Below are 22,511 nucleotides of genomic sequence, written 5' to 3' on the forward strand. Positions count from 1 at the left end.
TGTGTGTGTGTGTGTGTGTGTGTGTGTGTGTGTGTGTGTGTGTGTGTGTGTGTGTGTGTGTGTGTGTGTGTGTGTGTGTGTGTGTGTGTGTGTGTGTGTGTGTGTGTGTGTGTGTGTGTGTGTGTGTGTGTGTGTGTGTGTGTGTGTGTGTGTGTGTGTGTGTGTGTGGGTGTATGCGCGCGTGTGTGGGTGTGTCAAATTACTCAGCTTTGCTCCGTATGTCTGCAAACATGAGTCGTTTCTAAACGCTAAAAGTAACCTAGTCTGGATTTTTTGGATTTATTTCGACCAGAGGGCTTACTCTCGCAGAGTAACGTACCAGCTTTGCAAGTATCTGGAATGCCGAGAATAATGTGGTCCAGGCGTCAATATTTGCAGCCTCTAACTAAAGATTTCATGGCCTTGGAAATACGATGTCAAGTCTGATTACATATACCTATAAGAATAACTGCGCACCGGGTACGATCTTGTGCTAGAATAAGATCCCGCTGGTAAAATTATTTAAAACATAAATGCTCAACGTTGTGGACTGTACTGTGCGTTGGGTGAATAAGAGCTCTTCTTTTGACCGTGACTGTACAATACGGGCATTGTAACTAAGCGCGAGAATTCAGGAGGAGGAGGAAGATGAGGAGGAAAGGCAGGGAGGTTAACCAGTAAAAGCAACCGGTTTGCTACCCTGCACTGGGGGAAGGGGATGAGTGGATATAAAAGTTGTGAGAGAAGGATAGTTGAAGTTAATACAGTCACATAACAGACACGCCACATCACATCACGTTACAGTCATGTCATAGCCAACTCATAGTCTTTCGATTAGGCCTGTGCTTCTCATAAAGCGGAGCAGTGCCTGGGAGGCCTTCGCCGCAGACGATCGCCGTGGCTAGGGACCTAAAATCTTAGTTTCACTCAATGGACGTCCATTTAAATGCTCCAGCGAACGGCACAGACACTTCCTTTCCTCACTCTATATCGGCACTCACAAAGAATGTGGCCTATAGACTCGTCGCATCCACAGTTTGTACATGTAGGGCTGTTTGCCATGCCTATCATAAAAGAATGCGAGTTTTTGAATGCTACTCCAATCCACAGGCGGCACAGCAAAGTTTCTTCGCGTCGGGGTAGGCCAAGTGGAAGGCGGAGCTTCAGGTCAGGGTCCAGGGATTTTAAGCGGCAGTTCGCAAACTGGCCAGAATTCCACAAGGAGAGTGTGTGTTCCCGCGAAAGTGGCGAAGCCTGCCCGCTGCGTCTGCCCTGGAAAAGGGAATCAACACACAATCGCCGTCTTGGTGGGCTGTTCGTGCGACTTCGTCCGCCCGAAGATTGCCCGCTATACCGCTGTGTCCTGGAAGCCACTGGAAGATGATGTCATGTCCTCCAATAATGGCACAGTGATGAATTTGTCATATTTTCGCAACGAGTTGTTCATGAGCGAGAATTCAGTAGCGTCACACTGCCCTAGGAGCAACTAACCAAGATTACTGGACGATTGTGACCTTCCGAATCCCCGCAAAACCAACGCGACCCAGCTGTCGCAAACAATGACAGAGTTTGGACAGGAAATTTCCTGCACGCACCACGAAAAGAATAAAGCACTGAGCAATCATGTTTCTCCAGAAAGGTGCGGTAAAGCAAGACTGCCGTCAGAGACAGGCCTGTTGCGAACTGGCCGGAGGGCCCAGGTTGCATGTTATGGCGAACAACTACTTAATGACGCAATCACGCTTTGGCTTCATTCAATACCACCCTCCTTCTCCATTCAAATATATACACATCAAACAGGCTCTTAGCTTCGTTATTCGGCAAGTCATATTGGAAAACGAAGAGGGTGCCGCAGCACTATCGTCGCCTCGGGCGACGGTGGAGGAACAAAGGTATTGGAAGAGTCGTGTGTTGCGCAAAATTAAACGCCCCAAAGAAAACAGTTTGAATCGTTGCGAAAGATTTAAAAGGGAGCAGAAGAGAATCAATGGTCAAAAGTTTTTGTTTTTTCACCTTGAAAATATCTACCTAAAGAGAGATGATGACACAGAAGCCAGATCTGGCAGGACGCTCTGGAATTTATATGAATTAAAACTCAAGCCAAAGTTTTCATGTTTTGCTTCTTAAAAGTGAACCAACAATTATAAATTTCACCATAATATTTAGAGGGCTAACTTCATTGACCTAGTTTAAGTATTTTTCCCCTCATAACGTTTCGTTTATCTACATGCTTAAAACGGCATGCTGCTTTCATATTTCATTCAATAGGCTACATTAGGCTGGAAAAATGACTGACATATTTATACGCTCATAGTTACCTGCCACCTCTGTACTCAAGCTGCCTTCTCAACCTTAACCTATGCAACCAAACATTACACGGAGGCACCAGCCCACAGCATGAAGTAATGCATATATCCTCCTGCCATTGCAGTGCCCGCCATACCACTTTAACTACAGGGCGTCAGTGGCAGTGGTCGTCACGGATGACATCATACGTTGAGCTATCAGCCGACGCCGGGTACTATTAAAAAGTGTTTGGGATTGGGCTTGTTGAGCTTTCACTAATTTCTCAAGGTACACAGTGGCAATACCCTTATGATTCTTCCTGGGCGTCCAACATCTTCGCTTGCCTTTTTGAGAGAAATGCTTCAGGTAAAAAGTCGAACTGCGCTATTAAATGCCACCGCTGCGGGTGTGCCTTCATTGGCAGCGGCATGTGTTCGGAAATTACAGTTTAAGATGTGATGTATTTATTTTCGTTATTGCAAAAGTCTTCAGTAGAAATTTTTGCGGTGTTATTAGCTATCTGCGGTAAACAATTGACCTCTGGAAACGTTCGCCTTTATTGGAATAAATACTGGAATGTATAGAGAAAATGCGCTGATAGTCGCTATAGATACTTCGAGATATCGCTTAAAGTTTTCGCAGTGGCATATAAAACGATTTCATTAGATTAAAATGGAGTTTATATGTTAGGAAGACGAAGTGAAAAGACTCCCCAACCACCTCCGGAACTTGATTTGTAATTACCAGCACTAGGAAAAAGGAAACTTTCCCACTGCAAAGCGACCGAGAATAAAACTATCGCAAAACGCAGCTATTTACTTACTTGGATTTGTTACACTCACGTAAACTTGATGTAGGCGAGAATCCGAACAAACGACCGAAAAATATTTTGTAGGTCGTGGAAATTCTGGCGTCAATCAGCGACAAGATAGTTTATCGGCGGTTAAAATATTTGTAGAACTGGTGTTCTTGACTATTCACACCGTGCGGTCATTAACGGTTGCACTTATCGCAAGAAATATTTCTCACAGTTTACAAACGGAGTCATCACAGGAAAAAAAAAAAGCACCGCTTGCTTCCTGTCACTCTCATATACGCTAAGCATAACTTCTGGTAGCAGGCCTGCTGGTTTTGCTTGTAAATCTCACATATAACGACACCAGGTAAAACAATATATTGTTATAGCAATAGACTACCACGATATCGTCAGTTTTACTATGTTCTTTACGAAAAAAAATCGAGGACACTTTGGCGACTAAGATGAGAGGCTTTAGCCTGAGTGCTGCATTCTGCTACGCGACTGTTGCGCATGTAGCGATGAATACTGCTACGAGTAAAGCGAGTGACTACTCTTTCGCATTCTGCGAGTGCATTATTCAGTTAATTCTGCTTGGCAGTGACGAGATCGCGCTCGTTGTATCTTAGCAGCTGTTCTACGTTTACTGTTGTGTGGTTTATTTTACCGGGAGCGCGGCATAATTTATTAATACGCAACTGACACTGATTAGTAGTTGTTAATTCATTTGGTAGGAAACGGTAAGTAATTATTAATTACGTGTTAATTAGTTATAAATCAAACATTCACTCCATTATTATACAATTTGTCACTATATAGTAATGAGTGAATATTTATTGCTTCGAAATTGTTTGGCATTTAGTAATCAGTAATTGATTAGTTATTTAGTCATTAATTAGTAATTGACCATTGATTGGCATGTGGTCATATAAGGCACGCATTCGCGCATACTGTGGTGATGCTCTGTGATTGGTCGAGGCCTCCATGACGTCATCCGGTCTCGCCCAATCAGAACCGCCGCAAAATCGTCACACTTTTGCTGACGACAACGATGAGGCAATAAAGGCATTCGCCTAAAACAAACTTTTTATCAATGCTGCTACAGAGCAGTGTTGATTACAGTAAATCAGTAAATAAATATGGTCACGGTAGTCAACCTTAAAAGTTATGGCAGAGGCCCTCCGCCTTTAAAGGTACGGCGCGACAGCATAGGCTACCACCCGACATATAAAGGCCCCCTTTAACCAACCCGTGTTTACATGCCTATGGCCTATAGGGATAACGTGAATGCAAGGATAATGGAAGGTTGATTTGTTATCATCCTTTCATGTGAGAGTAGAGGGCGCGTTGACAACTCCTCCTAAATGCAGCCAGTCGACCCTATCTCCACATCTCCACTCAGTGTGCGGAGAGTTCATCTACCACCTGCCTGCGTCATGCCTGTGATTTATCCCTCACAACACCGACGCCGACAACGACGGTTTTTTCGCTGAACGGCGCCTTCAATGCTATGAAGTCAAAAGAAACAAACACAGGGAAACGCTGCAACCACAAAAGCCAAACTGGGCTCAAGATGCGAAAGCATGCGCACGAGGAAGACCTGGAGTGCTCCCAACTAAAGCAGCGCGGTGTTGTGGCTGCGACGCCGACGGACAACGACGACGGGTTACGACGGACAACGGCGACGCCGCGAAACGCAGGAACGGGCGTCAAAGAGCTGCGCTCTAAAATAAGTAAAATAACATTTTGTTGCACGCCATTATTGTCTGGCAGGCTGAATTGGAACGGGAGAGAAGACGTCATAAACGTGAATTCGTTGCCTGATGTGTGTATATCTTAGAGTGTAACCAACTTGAAACTTAACGCAAAAAAGGGCATATTATCATCCATCTGTGCTAATGTTTTTCGTTTTTCACTCAACACAATTGTTTCCTCGGCCCTGAAAGCTCATAACATTTCCGGTCAATAATTGCTTCTGGAAAGCACGTTTCGTTCCGAATGCCGTGAAGTTCTTTGCAGCAGTGCATCGAGACGAAGAAACAGTCGTGAAAAATGAAGACTTCACGGGCGAATGTTCAAAACCGCACAAGCAATCTACAGTGGTAGTCTCTCATGGCGAATTTTTATTGTGGTTCGAACGGCAGGCCAGAGTGGCTTTATTTCAAAGAGAGCACAGCTACTTTTGCTGAAGAAAAACAACAACAAAAATCTTGCACGCGTACACAGTGGCTGCCTAGGATGGAACGCTTGATCGATATTTAAGATCTAATATGGGTACTTCTCTCGCTTTGATCGATTTCCGTATTTCAGGTTATTAGGTTCTAACCAGCGGTTTTGAGATTTCGGCATTAAAGAAAAAAAAAATCTTTCTTCGTGGTTTTTACTTGAGATGCCAGCCGGGATAACTCTATTTTTTTCCTTGTCAGGATGCGGTACTTTCGCATTTGCCTGGGGCCACTCTTGTGCTGACGCAGTCTCGTGTCTGCAGAACATTGTTCCCAGGTATCAATCTCATTTTCTGAAATGAGCTTTTCCGTCGAAAGGAAGGATGTTCCCAAGAACTAATCTCGTTTTCTGAGAGGAGGCTTTTTTGCCTGAGGACGTTCGCCTCACAACTTCGAGCATTGCGCAAGCATGCACACCCTAAATTAGAGCTCGGCTGTTTAAGTACCCCAATTACTCTAACAAGTGGACCGAAGCGCGTGAAGACTATTCCTCATCGTAATATCTAGAGTGCCTACGAATATCAGTCGGCGCTTAAAGGAAACGTTAAAAGGTGTCGATTACTAGTGTTCATTTCCATGTTCTTGCTTTCCGGCTCTACATAAAGCAAATGAAGTATTGAAGAGGACATTACTATCGAGTTCTGCGTAGCCAACAAAAAATTTTCTGTTGTTACGACAGAATGTCTGTGCGGTTTTTGACGGCAAACCTGTTGTGACAACAGAACGTTCTGTAGTAACATCAGAAATTTCTGTGGTTACACCAGGAAAGTGCTACAGAACTACAGACAACAGAAATATACTACATAAAAAACTATAGGACTACAGAAAAGTACTACAAAACCACCGATAATTCTGACGTTTACCACGGAACTACAGAATTTTTTGTCGTATTTTGAAAAGTTTCTGTAGTTTTGTTCTACTGGTTATGGCGTAATTCGAATTTCCGTAAATTCTTCTTGGATCTAGAAATATTTATCTACTGCAGACTCGGCTCTTTCGGTCATCCAAAACGGGTATCGCTGTCTATGTCCATAGAAATTTTTGGTATCAGCGCTTCGTGAGAAATGCGAATATGTTCTGCTGAAGTCGAAGCGTGGCAGTACTACCGCAAAGCTTGGAATTCGTTGCCATGCGTTCTCAAAACCAGTTCTGCTGGCATTACATATAGAAAATATTTGGGTTTCCCGCAGCTCAAAGGAAAAAAGTCGGCGCAGATGCTTAAAAGCAATTACGTGTATGAATTCGAAAGCGTTAAAGCCCCGCGTGTGTTCTTAAGGAGGGTGTTTTTCAGCTGATACTTAATATCTTGCTGCTTGTATTGCATTCGACGTGTGTCCGTATTTGTTGCGCACTAACCTGCTTCCCGTGGAGTCTGGGAGCTGTGATCTACAAAACCGTGGTTTGAGGGCAAACAATTGGAAGTACATATATCACCGGTTTAAATTCTTCTTGTAAGCTAGACTCCTGCTTGGCTAGCACATCAATGCTAAATGCATAGCAAAATCGCAATACACCACCCGGAACGCTACACAACAAAAGGAAGGCCTAAAGGCGGTGATATATTTGTGGTGGATTCGGATGCCTACCACGAATTAGCCCCCATTTTCACTAGCAAATGTATGCTCAATGCAACTAAACGTCGTGTGGCACCGGTCGAACCCTTAACAGAGAACGCTTGCATCCCAATTTTGCTGCAAACTTCTGGACAACCACTGCCAAATAAAGGTCCACATTACCCGAACAACCCCTCCGGGGTGGCGCAGTGGTTACGACGCTCGACTACTGTGCCCAAGGAAGCGGGATCGAATCCCGGCCTCGGCGGCAGCCTTTCGGTGGAGGCGAAAAGCTAGGCGCCCGTGTGCTGTGCGATGTCAGTGCACGTTAAAGAACCCCAGGTGGTCGAAATTTCCGGAGTCCTCCACTACGGCGTCTCTCATAGCCTGAGTTGCTTTGGGACGTTAAACCCCACAAACCAACCAACATTACCCGAACATGTATACGTTTAGACGAATGACATGTTTAATATAATAATAATTGGTTCAAAAGAAGGGAAAGGTGGAGTATCTGACACACTTGTTTCTCTGGACACCTGACCGCGCCGTAAGGGAAGGGATGAAGGTGGGAGTGAAAGTGGATAGAGAGAAAGAGGAGCCGTAGTGGAGGGCTAAAAAGTAATTTCGATCACCTGGGGATCTTTAAGGTGCGCTGACATCGCACAGCACACGGAAGCCTCTTCGTTTTTGGTTTTGGGGTTGAACGTCTCAAAGCAACTCAGGCTATGAGAGAAGCCGTAGTGGAGGGCTCCGAAAATTTCGACCACCTGGGGTTTTTTAACGTGCACTGACATCGCACAGCACACGGGCGCCTAGCTTTTCGCCTACATCGAAAAGCGGCCGCCGAGGCCGGGATTCGACCCCGCGCCCTTAGGCACAGTAGTCAAGCTCCCTAACCACTGCGCCACCCCAGCGGGGGAATGACTTGTATAATATTGTCTGAAGAGCCAGTGGACGTGGTAGAGGATAGGTCTTGATGATGTGATGCAGCGGAAATGAGGCTGTGTGCGTCCTACTGCTCTTGATGGCGTATCGTATTTTTCGTAAAATCGTATGGATTGTCATTAGTACCAAACGTAAAGACACGTACAACACAAGCCACCGACTTTTGCTCTAAAGATACAAGTATCGCTTTCGCCTTGAAAATGACTGGCGGCCAGTCAGGCGAAGCAAAATGTATAACGGAGGTAGAAATAGATTAGCGATGTGACTGCTGGGCAGACATGCACGATTAAAAATGACTAAGGTTTAATCCTGCCACATCTAGTTAGGTGAAGCGAAAGCTTTGTTTTGATTGGTATTGCTTTGGTTGGGCTTAGGTTTAGACATGCGCCGACCTGCGTTTGGAGCGATTAATTTGTCGACACTATGGAGTTGGACGTCGTCAGTACAAGAAGCAACACATGATGCTGCATCTGCCGTCAAAGGTCAAATCTGACGTGGTGGTACACAATGGTTAAGCTATTTAGCCGCCCTGTTACCTCTGGATTGCTGAAGCCCAAACAGCCTGCAAATATTGCGGATCAACGCAGCTTCCGCAGCTAATGGAGAACGGCAACCAGGTGGACAAAGCCACAGTCTTTTAGCAGCATATTTCATCATGCGGTGACACGTAAGAACAGAACAGTTCAAACAGGAACAGAACTACATGGTGGCATAAAGCAAGGCGGGGAACAAGAAGAAAACAGAGAGAAGTTCACCTAATATGCACTTAAAATATTTTGAGCTGCCATATTGCTCATGGGAACTAGCCATATTATATTGTTGGGAAGATGGTGTACCGCTCACAGCAAGGCTTCTTTTGACCACGGTGGGAACCTCAAGAGAACCAAAAGTGCAAACGTAAGAAGGAAGAAAAGGAATATGCTCTGTTTACCTATCTGCGTAAGGACCAATTTGTCATGCTTAGCGAGCGCTGTGCCGCAGAGGGACGTGGCCGTGCTCTTGCAAGAAAGATTCATCACTTACAAAGCCAGTGTTGTGACACGTGCGGGTTAGTGAATCCCCTGTATACAGACAATATCGAACGGTTAAAGGTCACTGGATTTGTGTGATCTTTATCATCTTACAGGTCGTCAATAGCAGCAGATATGAACCGCATATTTAGGTCAAGGGTTGTCAAATAATTGAGTTTCGCTAATCTATCGGCGATGGTATTCATATTACCCTGCTCCAACAAACCATCACATCAATCCTGCCGGATATGGGGTTCGTGTAAAACGCCAGAAGGTCTTGTCTCTGGAATGTCCAAACTTAATGGCAATGTACACGCAAAGCAAGACCTGATAGTTGTACAAAACGGTGCAGCGTGGCGAATGATGCAAACCAGAACATGCGATCACGAAAATACACTAAGAAAATAGAATGAAAATGTTTCTCGCACTGTCGCAAGCCGGCGGTTTGTTTAGCTTCAAATAAAAAGCAATCGTTTCTTTTTATTATTACGGGTAGTCATAAAAAAATAGCATTAGCAGGGAGTTAGACATAAGTGGGGCAGTGTTCAGAGCTAGCGTCATCGCATCAAGTTCTGAAACACGCCATGAATATTCGAGTGCTACTGGCAGCCTTGCACGTAGGGACTTGTTACACCAGAGCGTCGTCTGTTGCCTGTTATAAACTACACTGCCCTGCCCGTGCCGGCTACGATACTGCACACACAGCGCTTAAGCTAACCCAGACGCTATACACGTTCGTCCAAAATTTGGATGCCCTGGGTACAGTATCATCTATGTTTCGCAATATCAGCATCGGGTTGTATCGGGCACTGATCGTCGTTACACTTTAGATGAGTGCCAATATGTCTTCGTTATTTCGTCTTAAATCTTTCGAAAAATAAAAAAACTCTTCAAGTGCAAGTTTTGGAATGAAACGTTGCGCGAGCTTGACGTTCACTTATGTATTACTTTACTGCTAACATCATGTCTTAACATTACAAAAAAACGCTTTCTCACGGAAGAAATAACCCTTTCTCTTGCACATTGCTTTGGGGTGCAGATTGCTTAATTTGTAAACAGCCAGAAACGATAGATCATGTAGTTCTTCACTGTTGGGAAGGGGTTTATTTTTGGGACGTACTTCAAAGAACCATACAGAAAGATTTACCTATTAATCCTTACGGAATACGGTACTTGCCCACGAAAAACGAGGAGGGGATTCCATATGATCCAATCATGCTAATGGGCCTCCACAGTATATGGCGTTCACACATGGCAGGATATCACTGTGATCCTGATGCGCGTCCTGCGCAAATTTTTTTCCACAAGGCTCTCCATTGGTTTATCGAGATTGTGAAGTTTGACGATGATAATCCTGAGTGGTTGCCAAAGGTAGAACCTTTGACGGATCTAAAGAAATTTTAGAACAACGAAGCCAGCCCCTGGCAGGCTTATTATATCAATGTCTTGTGTGTGTTTGTGTTGTCTTGCAAAAGTCAGGCAATACAGAAAAAAATAAATAGAAAATACGCTTTCTTAGAGCCGACAAATGTACACTGTAAAAACGTTTTGTTGAAAAATACAGAAATTTTCTGGCGGCTGTCCTGCCAGAAATTTTCTGTTCTGCTATGTTTTCTGTTCTTTAACTTTTCTGTGATTTTACGGTTTCTACTGTTTAGAACTGATCGAAATTTTTGTAAATTGACCAAAATTTTATGTTATACACCATTTTTCGTTTTTTATCTATGTTTTTTTTTTCTGTCGCAGTGAAAATAATGATGCAAATATATATATTTTTACTCGTCTTTCATTTTCCGTTTTCTGCCTGTAACAACAATAAAATTGCGTTAGGCGAAAATTTCTTCACTGACCACTATTTTAATGCAAACGCCTTGTCAACTACATCTCACGAATATCTCTCGGCGCAGGCAATACTCGATGGCACCCTTAAGGTTAGCCTCGCAGCAGCCGTTGTCGAGCCACCGAAAAGAGGCAAGTGGAAAAATGCGTAACAGATCGCACTGTAGCAGGGAGCCAACCAACAACGAACCTCAATGTGGCGCCACTAGTTATCTTCTTTCGAATCGAAATTGTTACGCAGACGATCATCGGACAGCGTCTTCGGGGTTGTCATACCATTTCGCTTTGTATTCAGAATCTACCTATTATTCAATTAAAAATCAGTTTGCAGTAGTAAATAGAACAGACGGCAAAAATATATCGAATCGTTTGCCTTACAATCAAGGTTTCGGCTGGAAAACAGAAAATTACTTTTTTTTTTTTTCCGTGAACGTATTTCGAGTATTCAGAGCAGTAGGCTGGATTGTTTGAAGTTTGACAACATAATGGCGCAGCAATTCTTTATGAGCAGCCACACAGCCTATAACACACGGCCACATTCATTCGGCGTGGTTAAAGCTTGGCTATATATGGCGGGTACTGGTCTAGGCTATCCCGTCATCCCCTTAACTACAGAAAACAAGGGACCCCCTTAATTTTATTGTGTTTTATTACAGTTCCCCTACTGCCATAATACAAAGACCTCGTTATAACGGCGAGACTGAATGTAATCACTGTTACCAGGCCTTCGCCTTGTGCATCGTTAACATAAGAGCCATGCTCAAGTGGGAGCCAACGGCCCAGGAAGAAATCTACCTCGTGCTAAGCTGGGAATCGGGAGTTCATCTCGATACACACTTTGGAAAGAAGGAAACGGGCTAGAAATACCGCTTTAATAGCGCTTTTCTGCGTACCGCTCTCTTCATTTAATGAGTGCGTCGAAACATGCGCGTGCCTTTCTGCACATCATGAATCACTGCAATGTAGGGTCACCTTTTAAATCGTAACTAACTGAATGCAAACACATTTGAGAGGGGCTGCTACTCGTAAAGCAACAGTCTTCAGTCTCCTGTACAGCGGTATAGCGGCATCAGCGCTGTGTCGAGAGACTCATGTCACGTCTGTGCCAAGTGTTTGCTATCGCTGCATGCCTAAAGATTAAAACAGCTAACACCCCTAGGGACTGATGTTTGGTAAGGCATACAGCGCTTTCGGTTAAGCAGATACATTACGCAGCCGTTTCCTGTTACCCGAAAAAAAATCAGTCGTCTCTCTGGAATCAAGAAATTGAGATCTACGTTATCCATCTGCTTTTTGCGTGCCCTCCGAGCTGCTAATCTTTCTGGCTACTGCCTCCTGCTTTCGCTGCGGTGACTGGACATGTGTTTGGAGTAGACAATATCCTATTCGTTATTTTTCGCCTTGACAGCGTCCAAATGCGAAAAATTCATTCTTATATAGCGGTCGCCTTACTGTGCAAATGTGCATCAGCTCCATGACTGGAAAGTGCTTCAGAAATGCTTACTGGTGTTGCACCTTGATGTACCTGATGATGATGATGATGATGATGAATATATTAATAGTTCATCAAATGCAGTGATTACAATGCTAGCGGGGAAGGTCAGAGCTTAAAGAGAGGAATTGCAGATTCAAATGTGCAAGATGGAGTCGTGTTGTTCCCGTTGACAGGCATTCATCACGCCCCTGAAGATGAGAGGTCCGTGGAAGCTCAGGACCAGTGTCATCTACGCTCATCAGGCATTCCACAACCTCACATTCACCATAAGCTTTTCTACTGTGTTGCGACAAAAGCGTTCGATGCACGACAACTTCGCAAACAGATTAAAAGCAGAGAAGGCAAGCAGGAACAAAATATCAGTCACTTGAATTTGATAGCCTCACCGTGTGTGCGTACGAGGAATAATCATTATCATTTTATACACCTGTAAAAGCACCTATCTTCAATATAATAACGCTTACCTTAATTTTACTCTTTTTATAACACCCGGATATATTGCATACTGGCTGTCTCTCCACCATTTCCAGTTATTTTCATCGACAGCGTATGACAGGTGTGAGGATTGTAAGGCAGATTACAAACCTCGACGCACTTTCTTTTTCTTCGTTTACGTGAACCTCAAAAGTCCCCGGACAGGACCTTACATAGGAGGAGAGGCATAATAGAGTGTTGAAAATTACTCTTTCACGAGTCATCAACAAAACATTGCTGTTAATTACTCCTAATTACTTTCATTTCTAAACATCTGCCACCATAAGTATAGTGAAGGCCCATGTTCATTGCAAGAATTAGACCTTCCATTTTAAGTGACTGATGAAAATGACTTCGAGCTTGTACAGTTAACGCAGGAAGTTTGGGAAATAAAGCATAAGTTCAGAGTTCAGCAGTCTAGCTGATGACTTCCATCTGGACTCAATCGCGTTAAGAGTAGATTGCAGATACGATGGAAATACATAGCGGTTCAAATGCAAGGATGCCTTGGCAATGCTGCAGGCACCCACCGGGATCGAGTCACCGATCTTCACGACGATATTTGGTGTCCTTGTGTCTGGCACTATTCAGAGCGGTGGCACGACCGAACGACCTTGCTTTACGCCTTGACGGCGGCTTTCGCAGTGCCGAGTGTATTTACATAGGAATCGCAGGATGACAGAGCCCCAAAGTCGACCCTAATTAGCAGAGGGCTTCGACGCATTAGTAGCGCGGTCGAGGTCCTTTTTTTGCGACCTCAGCTTACAGTAATTAGCACAGCGGCATAACTGCAAAGAGACAAATGAGACGCGAGAGAGAAGCACTTAGCTTCGTACGTAACCACCTCTCGCTTCACTGCCCCGACAACACCAGCGGCAGTGACACCAACCACTAAATGGGAAAAACAGGAACGCGTGACAGCGGGATGTCAGAAGGCCTTCTACCTCGCCATTAGTTGGAGATGCGAGACTGTCCCATGCTACCCGCTGAATGTGTATGGTTGAAAGGCTTTCTTTTTCGACGGTTTGTAGTTTAGCAGTCATATGCGTCATTCCTTTAGCTCTTAAAATATTTCTTTAAGTCTTGCATGCCCCTATATGATTCGTATCAATGGGACATTTTTTTATGCTGAGTATCCTGTATATCCTGTTAGCTTGGCATATAAAATCTGAATATATAATATTTTGTTCCCTACATAATTAACAACCATCCTACGACATACCACTAATGAGCGGCATCACACGAGAAAATAAAATGAGCCTCGCCACTTGCAGTTTCTCTGTTTTATATCCTTTCCTCCTTAAACATACTCTTTCCGTATCCTGCCTGTATCCTGCGCAATTACTCGACACTTCCTGATTAACGCTCTGAAATTGTCATACTTCAATCTTATTGATTATTTACTCTAATTTTCTACTCGCCCCTCTGCCCCACTGCTTCATTCCATACTTGGAACGGTGCCCAGGGATAAGGTTGTAGGTAGGCCCTCTATATTCCCGTTGTTAATTATAGTTTTAATGACATTTAACAACGCTGAGTGACGACAAGAATGCGAGAACAGAAGGTATCCAGTGAGCACACTATCAATCTTTGATTGGAAATCGCAACACTCATAATCTCATACACAAATCTGAAAGTCATGGGCAGAGAAGGACTTTTCCCATTTGCCCAATAAATTATTACATGTTAAAAGAGCCTCATAGAACCTAAGCGGCTGATATGAATGAAAAAACCAAAAAACAAAACAAAAACAAACGAAAAAGGATATGAGTGAAAACACAGGCAGACGAATATAAAAATGTTCAAGTTTTAGTACTTCCGGCGCAGGGTTGTTTATTCACCCTTTTTAATGGCCATTCAATGAAACTTTGTTTCACTACGAACTTGTTTTACTCCATCAACCTTTGCGCAGCCAATATCCGCAGACTATTTTCCCGCCTGTCTTACTGGATTAACTTTATCCGGTCACCGCCGTCCTCCCAATTAGCTACGGATTACAGCTGTCACGGCTAATTGATGTCCTGAAGGGAGATTCCACGCTTGAGCTTCTCCTCTGTTTTACTTACATCCTGCCCTGCATCTCGACATCAGTGAGGGTGATCGCTGGACTTGGCTAGCATGTTGCCTCCTCACACCATCTGCCGTAACATACTTGAAAGCTGTTTGGCTGGACTGAGCGAAGAAGCAAAGTTCGCGTCTTGCCTGTTATGTGGCGAGTAACACGTTACAAATTTTGTTTTGAAAATTTCCTTCGCTGAAAACTGCGCAACTGGGAAAAGGTTCACCGCTCGAAAGCGAAACCAAAAAATACATCAGAAAAAACAGTGCACATTCGTGAAGAGCGATTCAGCGGGTTACCCGAATGACTTTCACATAATCGCAAATGAGATATCCGTGGAAGTCATGCATCGAATACCAGCCCACGGAATGGGAAAAGATATGAGGTTAGCTCAGCGCCGCTCTATCTGTGGCCACTAAAGAGAACTGCTTAGGTTTACTAAGACATGGGCATAATTCCGCTACCACTATAAGTTCGTTCAGAACACATAGGCGGCGCCTCAATCTGTTTGCACTCCGCAAACTTGCAGGCGTTTCGCGATGTAAAATGGGAGGGCAGTAACAGGAGAAAGCGGAAAACTGCGACTAGGGACTCAGAACGAAATCGTAAGCTGTGTCAGTTTACGCAAATATAGCTGGTTGTAAGGGACCGCATGCATTTTCGCCTTACCATCAGATTAGATAGATGATAGATGATAGATGATAGATGATAGATGATAGATGACAGACAGACAGACAGACAGACAGACAGACAGACAGACAGACAGACAGACAGACAGACAGACAGACAGACAGACAGACAGACAGACAGACAGACAGACAGACAGACAGACAGACAGACAGACAGACAGACAGACAGACAGACAGACAGACAGACAGACAGACAGACAGACAGACAGACAGACAGACAGACAGACAGACAGACAGACAGACAGACAGACAGACAGACAGACAGACAGACAGACAGACAGACAGACAGACAGACAGACAGACAGACAGACAGACAGACAGACAGACAGACAGACAGACAGACAGACAGACAGACAGACAGACAGACAGACAGACAGACAGACAGACAGACAGACAGACAGACAGACAGACAGACAGACAGACAGACAGACAGACAGACAGACAGACAGACAGACAGACAGACAGACAGACAGACAGACAGACAGACAGACAGACAGACAGACAGACAGACAGACAGACAGACAGACAGACAGACAGACAGACAGACAGACAGACAGACAGACAGACAGACAGACAGACAGACAGACAGACAGACAGACAGACAGACAGACAGACAGACAGACAGACAGACAGACAGACAGACAGACAGACAGACAGACAGACAGACAGACAGACAGACAGACAGACAGACAGACAGACAGACAGACAGACAGACAGACAGACAGACAGACAGACAGACAGACAGACAGACAGACAGACAGACAGACAGACAGACAGACAGACAGACAGACAGACAGACAGACAGACAGACAGACAGACAGACAGACAGACAGACAGACAGACAGACAGACAGACAGACAGACAGACAGACAGACAGACAGACAGACAGACAGACAGACAGACAGACAGACAGACAGACAGACAGACAGACAGACAGACAGACAGACAGACAGACAGACAGACAGACAGACAGACAGACAGACAGACAGACAGACAGACAGACAGACAGACAGACAGACAGACAGACAGACAGACAGACAGACAGACAGACAGACAGACAGACAGACAGACAGACAGACAGACAGACAGACAGACAGACAGACAGACAGACAGACAGACAGACAGACAGACAGACAGACAGACAGACAGACAGACAGACAGACAGACAGACAGACAGACAGACAGACAGACAGACAGACAGACAGACAGACAGACAGACAGACAGACAGACAGACAGACAGATAGATAGATAGATAGATAGATAGATAGATAGATAGATAGATAGATAGATAGATAGATAGATAGATAGATAGATAGATAGATAGATAGATAGATAGATAGATAGATAGACAGATAGATAGATAGATAGATAGATAGATAGATAGATAGATAGATAGATAGATAGATAGATAGATAGATAGATAGATAGATAGATAGATAGATAGATAGATAGATAGATAGATAGATAGATAGATAGATAGATAGATAGATAGATAGATAGATAGATAGATAGATAGATAGATAGATAGATAGATAGATAGATAGATAGATAGATAGATAGATAGATAGATAGATAGATAGATAGATAGATAGATAGATAGATAGATAGATAGATAGATAGATAGATAGATAGATAGATAGATAGATAGATAGATAGATAGATAGATTTATTCAAAGGAAAGGCAGAGAGGTTGGCTGGAATAATTCAAATCTGGCCTGCTACTATGCACTGGGGAAGGGGAGAAGAAAGAAGATCATGATGGGTGACGATGTGGGAGAAGGCATATGAAATATATATACAGGCCCAGTAGCTTGCCTCAGCGAGAATCAAGCCCGCTGGCGCACAAAAATGGCAAAGAGCACGCACTGCCTGAGCACCCTTCCCCTTGTCCTGCCAAGCGCCCCTTACCATCAGTACTACACTGCACACGGCGGGTCTGTTCAGTATACGCAGCCAACGAGCGCGCCGGTTGAGAACTGCTACTTGCCCCTTTACGGCGAGGGAATGTGTGGTTTCTCTTAGAAACTAATACTAACACATCGTGGGGACCTCCGGCCTTTTCGGGATTGCATGTCACATCCTCACTCTCTCAGAAACGTATTCTACGAAGACTGTCCACGCAAACCTGAAGGCTTTTCACATCATGTGACACACTTTAAGTGGTTATGGCAGGAGAGTGGATGTCATGGGCGTCGTGCACAGACAGTCAGTTAGCTAGACCACAAAGTCAGTAACAATTGATGAAATGACACCCATTTTATCGCACGAAACAACCTAACCTCACGTTGACTAAACCTATTTGCAAACCCATCCGGCTTGTGTTACGTTACCGCAGATGGCACTTCGTTGACAGTGGCCAGTTTCGCCTTTGCACTGCTTTTACCGCTATTGAGGCGTACATCAGCGTACACTTCATTTGACCAGCAGGCAAACAAGGCACCTAATGGTGGCGAAATTTACTTTCTCTATCTCGCTGATAAAAAGAAATATACCTTAGTTTTCTCCATGAATCACTGTTTGCCCCGTTCGCGAATTTGAGAGTACGTAGCCGCTACAATGTACATGACTTACAAAAGGAAAAAAAAAAGTTATTTGCAATTTGATTACTTTTGGGCTGTTCATTTTCTCTCAACGTCTAATTTAAGATCGTAGCATGAAATACTTCCTTTATTTGCATTGGACATCGTAATTAATATCAGTGCTTTATCGTTCGGGACCAATAAAGAAGTGAGTCAGTTTTCTTTTTTGTATTACCGATTTTGGGATGAAGATTTCAGGCTCACGTAAGCGGTCAAGAGAGTTTCTTTTTTCTGACTACTTTTAAAGAAAGAAAGAGAGAATTAAAGGACTCACCTTTGTGTCTAAGGAAGACGATGCGGACACCAGTTTCCGCTTAGGCTTGAGGTAATCCTTTCGGCACTTCACAAGAAGTACATCTCTGCTCCGACGAAAATGCTCCGCTCACCCTTGCGGTCACTGATACAACTAGTTCCGACGACGTTACCGGAATAAGTCGCGTCACTTATTGAAGAGGCACATCGCCCGAAACGCAACACTTCGAAGAGCAGAGGGAACTCGTCGCACTGACACTGCTCACCCGATGACTGGGGTAGAGGGAAGATCTTCGGTGAGAGTTGGTTGTTTCTTCGGCCAGTTCAGAAAAAGCGAGGGACAGCTTCAGGCGAAGCGATATCCTCTGCTTCGTGATCAGACCCCGTTCTGGTCTGTGCTTGGTGTCGCGTCAAATACACCTGCACGAGAAGAAAAATAAAACATTTGAATAAATAGGCTTGCCTTCTCTGTTCATTCCTGTCATATATTCCCCAAACCACTTGTGTACTAAGTAGAATAATCATTTTTCAGAACTTGACATATAGGCTGTCACGACAATCATTGGTTTAGGAATTGTCTCGCTTTTCGTTCCTGTAGAATAAATTGTTGATATTGTTAAGAATATTGTAGGACAATGGCAGCAAGTGTCATCAATGGGCTAAAAAGTGTCGGCTTTAAAACCACAACTGCCAGATAGACCTCTCGATATTTATTGTTAAAGCAAAGGCTTTAAGCTGCTTTATTTCGAATGATATAGCCACGCCTGTTAAAAAGTATAAAAGCCCACAAATACACGCATGCACCTTGTATAATGCGGGACTTATACGCCTTCCGAAGCTACACTTCTGTGTGACGTAAGGCAAACCGTTCTCTTGTTCTGCCGAGACGTTTTAGTAACTGAGGAACCCGCATGTGCTCCGCTATGCAAACGGAAATGAAACCTTACATTTATACTACCTTTAGTTATATCATACTTACCCACAGAAGCACACATACACACACGCACACAACCATAGTTCTCATTATAGAAAATCCCGTCTCCTAAAGATGCGCTACTTAATACGTATAATGAAAAAAAAAGACCCCATCACACGAAGGAAATGCACTCAAGCAAACTCGTGATTTACATGGCAGTTCTTGCACCTCACGGACATGGAGAGTGAGGTGTAAAATAAAGTTTCAGCCAGACTGAAGCGTACGTTTAAGAACGAGCGATGAAAGACGTCAGCCCTGGAAATAACATTTACGCCATTTTTTGACAAGTGTATAGTTCCAATAAAACTGATTGACTCTTTCCCCTTCCCCTGGAGATATTCCTAAAGCTACTAAGTGACGGCAGCCAAAGCACTTTTTTAAGAACTTTATAAAAAGAGTGCCTAATCTTAAAACCATTCACTTTTTAAATAATTGAAAAATGCAAATATTGTAAAAATGAAATTTAATGGCCGCGTTTGTATAGCGAAGCTGTCCACGTATTCTGAAAAGGTTTTAAGGCGAAATCATTACTACGCCGTTTCGCCGATGTCATCGGGTATGATAATTTGACCTTCAGCTGGAGGAGCGCCCAGGGGTGTGTCGTGACGTCATACCTCATGACGCGGTGCAGCGACGGCGGCGGTAATGCGGCAAAAAGGTTTGCCGCTAGCTCCAAGCCCCGCCTCGCCAGCTGTGGTCATGTGCCGAGCCACTTGGCTCGCCGCTAGCTTAAAAGGACAAATGACCTGCCGTTGGCGGTGCGTCTCACCAGAAAGAAGGGCCATGCAGCTCCGACAACCGTTATATTTGTCGCGGAGGCTGCTTCAGGTTACATTACGAATGAGGCTCACCTTGCTCACTTCGCTAGAAAAGTTGCGCGAGGCTAAGCATGCTAGGAGAGTAGCTGAAACAGAAGGCCAACGTGTAGAACGGCTCGCGGCCGTTAGTTCGTTGCCGAGAAGATCGCCAAGCGCGGACGCGAGGCACGATCGAAGCGACAGGAGCGACTGCGGCAGCGGCTGACAGCTTACGCACTTGACTTGGTTGAAAGACAGTTGAACATCTATTCTTTCTTTTTCGTAATAATTAACTTGTTTTCTGATGAGATGTTCATTTCCTTTGTAAATAATCTTTTCTGGACGAAGAAAAGCACTACTTGAAAATTGAGGAGCAAAACATAATAAAAAGTGGCATTGCAACCCTCGACCGAGCTGTTCAAGCCAATATTTTCTTTGTGTGAACCCACATCAGTCGTGTGATAAAATGCTCACGCATCACGTTCGAACTTTCATTAGTTCGGACTAGCATACAGGCCCACCAAAATGCTTGGGAGAGATTGGTTCATATTGTGTATTCAGAAGAAAAAAGAAAAGCGTTCAGTATTTTGAAAGCCGGCAGAGTCCAGACCTGCAAAAAACAAAGGAAGTAGCACAATTCTCTCATTAGGGACCAAGTCGTAATCAGGTTGATTCTGTTGAGAGGCGGTATAAATGTTTGCGCAAATTTTCTGCTGAATATGCGCTTGCCTGTTGCAACAGCAGTGCAGGATTTCGACATGCTTAACTAAGGTGGCACTTCATTAGCCTTTAGTGTAAAAGCAAACTGCTCTAGTTTCAGAATTCGAGAGTTCGATGAGCTTAAGGGGTCGAATATTTAAAGTTTGGAGATTTTATCTGAAAAATATTTTCCCGCCAGCGTGTGAAAAAGTGACGTAAGACGCGTATAAAGCCGTGACATCTTTTATTCTTATCCGCAACAAACAGCTCCAGGTGGGAACTCATGATGAGGATATGGTTGGTAGCGGTGCACCACCGCATGAACGCTTGCTTATAAACAATTAAAACAGCGCTACCGAAAACAAAGATATCTAAGTACTGTTTGGCGGCATCCGATGTGCACCACAGTGTGTGGGCAAAGAGAGTTTTACAGTCAGTTTTACAAACTTTACAGTCAGTGTCACCATTACTAAGCTTCTGCGCTCTTCTCTTGCACTTTAAGAAAGAACCTAAATTTTATTCCTCCATTACTTCATAAATTCGAATTCTAGTTAACAAAAAAGAAATTTGAATGTTCCACCTTCACCCGATATTCTGAAATTCTGAAACATGACGCAGCGGCACTTTAAGTTATCGCATACTTTACTTTGGACCTTTTCTTTTTAGCGAATTAAGACTGTGCTTTAGTGTATTAAGACTGATGAGTTGAATGCACTTACCCCGCGGAATTAGTGTTATTTTATTCGGTTTAGCACAAGCTGTTGTGATGAGGTCGATCTAGAAATTTGGGCTCCCGCGTTGGAGCAATAACGCCTTTTTGGTTTTTCGGATTACGATTTGCGTGAGCTATCTGCTACTTAGTGCAAAATGCAATGGTTATAACCGCAAAAGCTTTTGTACAGAAGGAAACAGACAGACACAGTACTCCTTTGGACTACGAGCGAACATTTACCTTCACGTATTGCCATTCATTGGTCACCACGTGAAAATTAGCCGCGTATCTGGTATCGTGTAGAATACGTAATAAAGCTTTTGCGAATCCATAGAAAACGTTATATTTTAGTGGGTGTTGATGTACTCTGTCTTTCACGTTAAATTGTTTCATTTGGCTATTTAGATTGGCGATAGAAGCTTAGGAGCCAGAAATGCAGAAAGATGAGAAAAATACGAGGAGCTCACTGCCGCCCATTTCTACTGCAGTTACAGGTGATACTAGACGGCTGGATTCTCTTGACGAGCTTAATATGGCCAAACCTTCATATAGAAACTAAATGTAAGAGCAAAATAAAAACTAGATGTCTAAATCTTGACCAGTGGCTCATTGCCCTCCGTGTACTTAGCATGTAGCTAAAAAGGAAAATTAAGAAATAAGGAAGAGGTTGATTGCCTCTTCGGAGTGCTTTGTAAGATGGCATTCTACAGGATTTGCGAAGCGACTGCAGTGTTTGAACATTGTTTTCTTCCCAGTGTAGGAGCAGTGACGTCTATGTGTCCAGTGAATTATGCTGAAACTCGACTAAAGCCGTAAAAGAATATCTAAACTGAAAGAAAGTCTTAATAGCTATTTTCAAGGCTAGTACAGCGACCTCGGTTTATACATTAAAGCAGTTGTGGTGGGAATCTTGTAGCGACTGCTTGGACAATGAGAAACTAAGAAAGTTTAAATTGGATAAATAGTGCTTGGTAGAGCTGTCATTAAGATTGCTTGTGCTTGAACATATCCTCCATTTATCCCATGCCTAGCTGACAAAAAAAGGAAGGTGCGGGCGTTGTCAGAATAGGAAAAGTCACGCCCATACAAACAGGGAGTTTAGATGGGATGGATGTGGGGTTAGTTTACCCTTAGAGTAGATGGGG

General features: G+C 43.8%; 1 protein-coding gene across 9 annotated transcripts in view; it reads right to left on the reverse strand.

The window, feature by feature from the left end:
• Positions 1–22,511, reverse strand: part of LOC146181709 (inaD-like protein) — a 1,346,554-nt gene that overhangs the window by 423,595 nt on the left and 900,448 nt on the right. For all 9 annotated transcript variants that reach the window (XM_084576720.1, XM_084576719.1, XM_084576716.1 and 6 more), the window contains one exon: positions 18,205–18,602. The gene's annotated coding sequence lies outside the window, so the exon portion shown is untranslated. The remainder of the gene's footprint in view (positions 1–18,204; positions 18,603–22,511) is intronic.

The sequence above is a fragment of the Amblyomma maculatum genome, chromosome 8, assembly GCF_055883805.1.
Source record: "Amblyomma maculatum isolate TAMU_Amacu chromosome 8, ASM5588380v1, whole genome shotgun sequence".
Taxonomy (NCBI): domain Eukaryota; kingdom Metazoa; phylum Arthropoda; class Arachnida; order Ixodida; family Ixodidae; genus Amblyomma; species Amblyomma maculatum.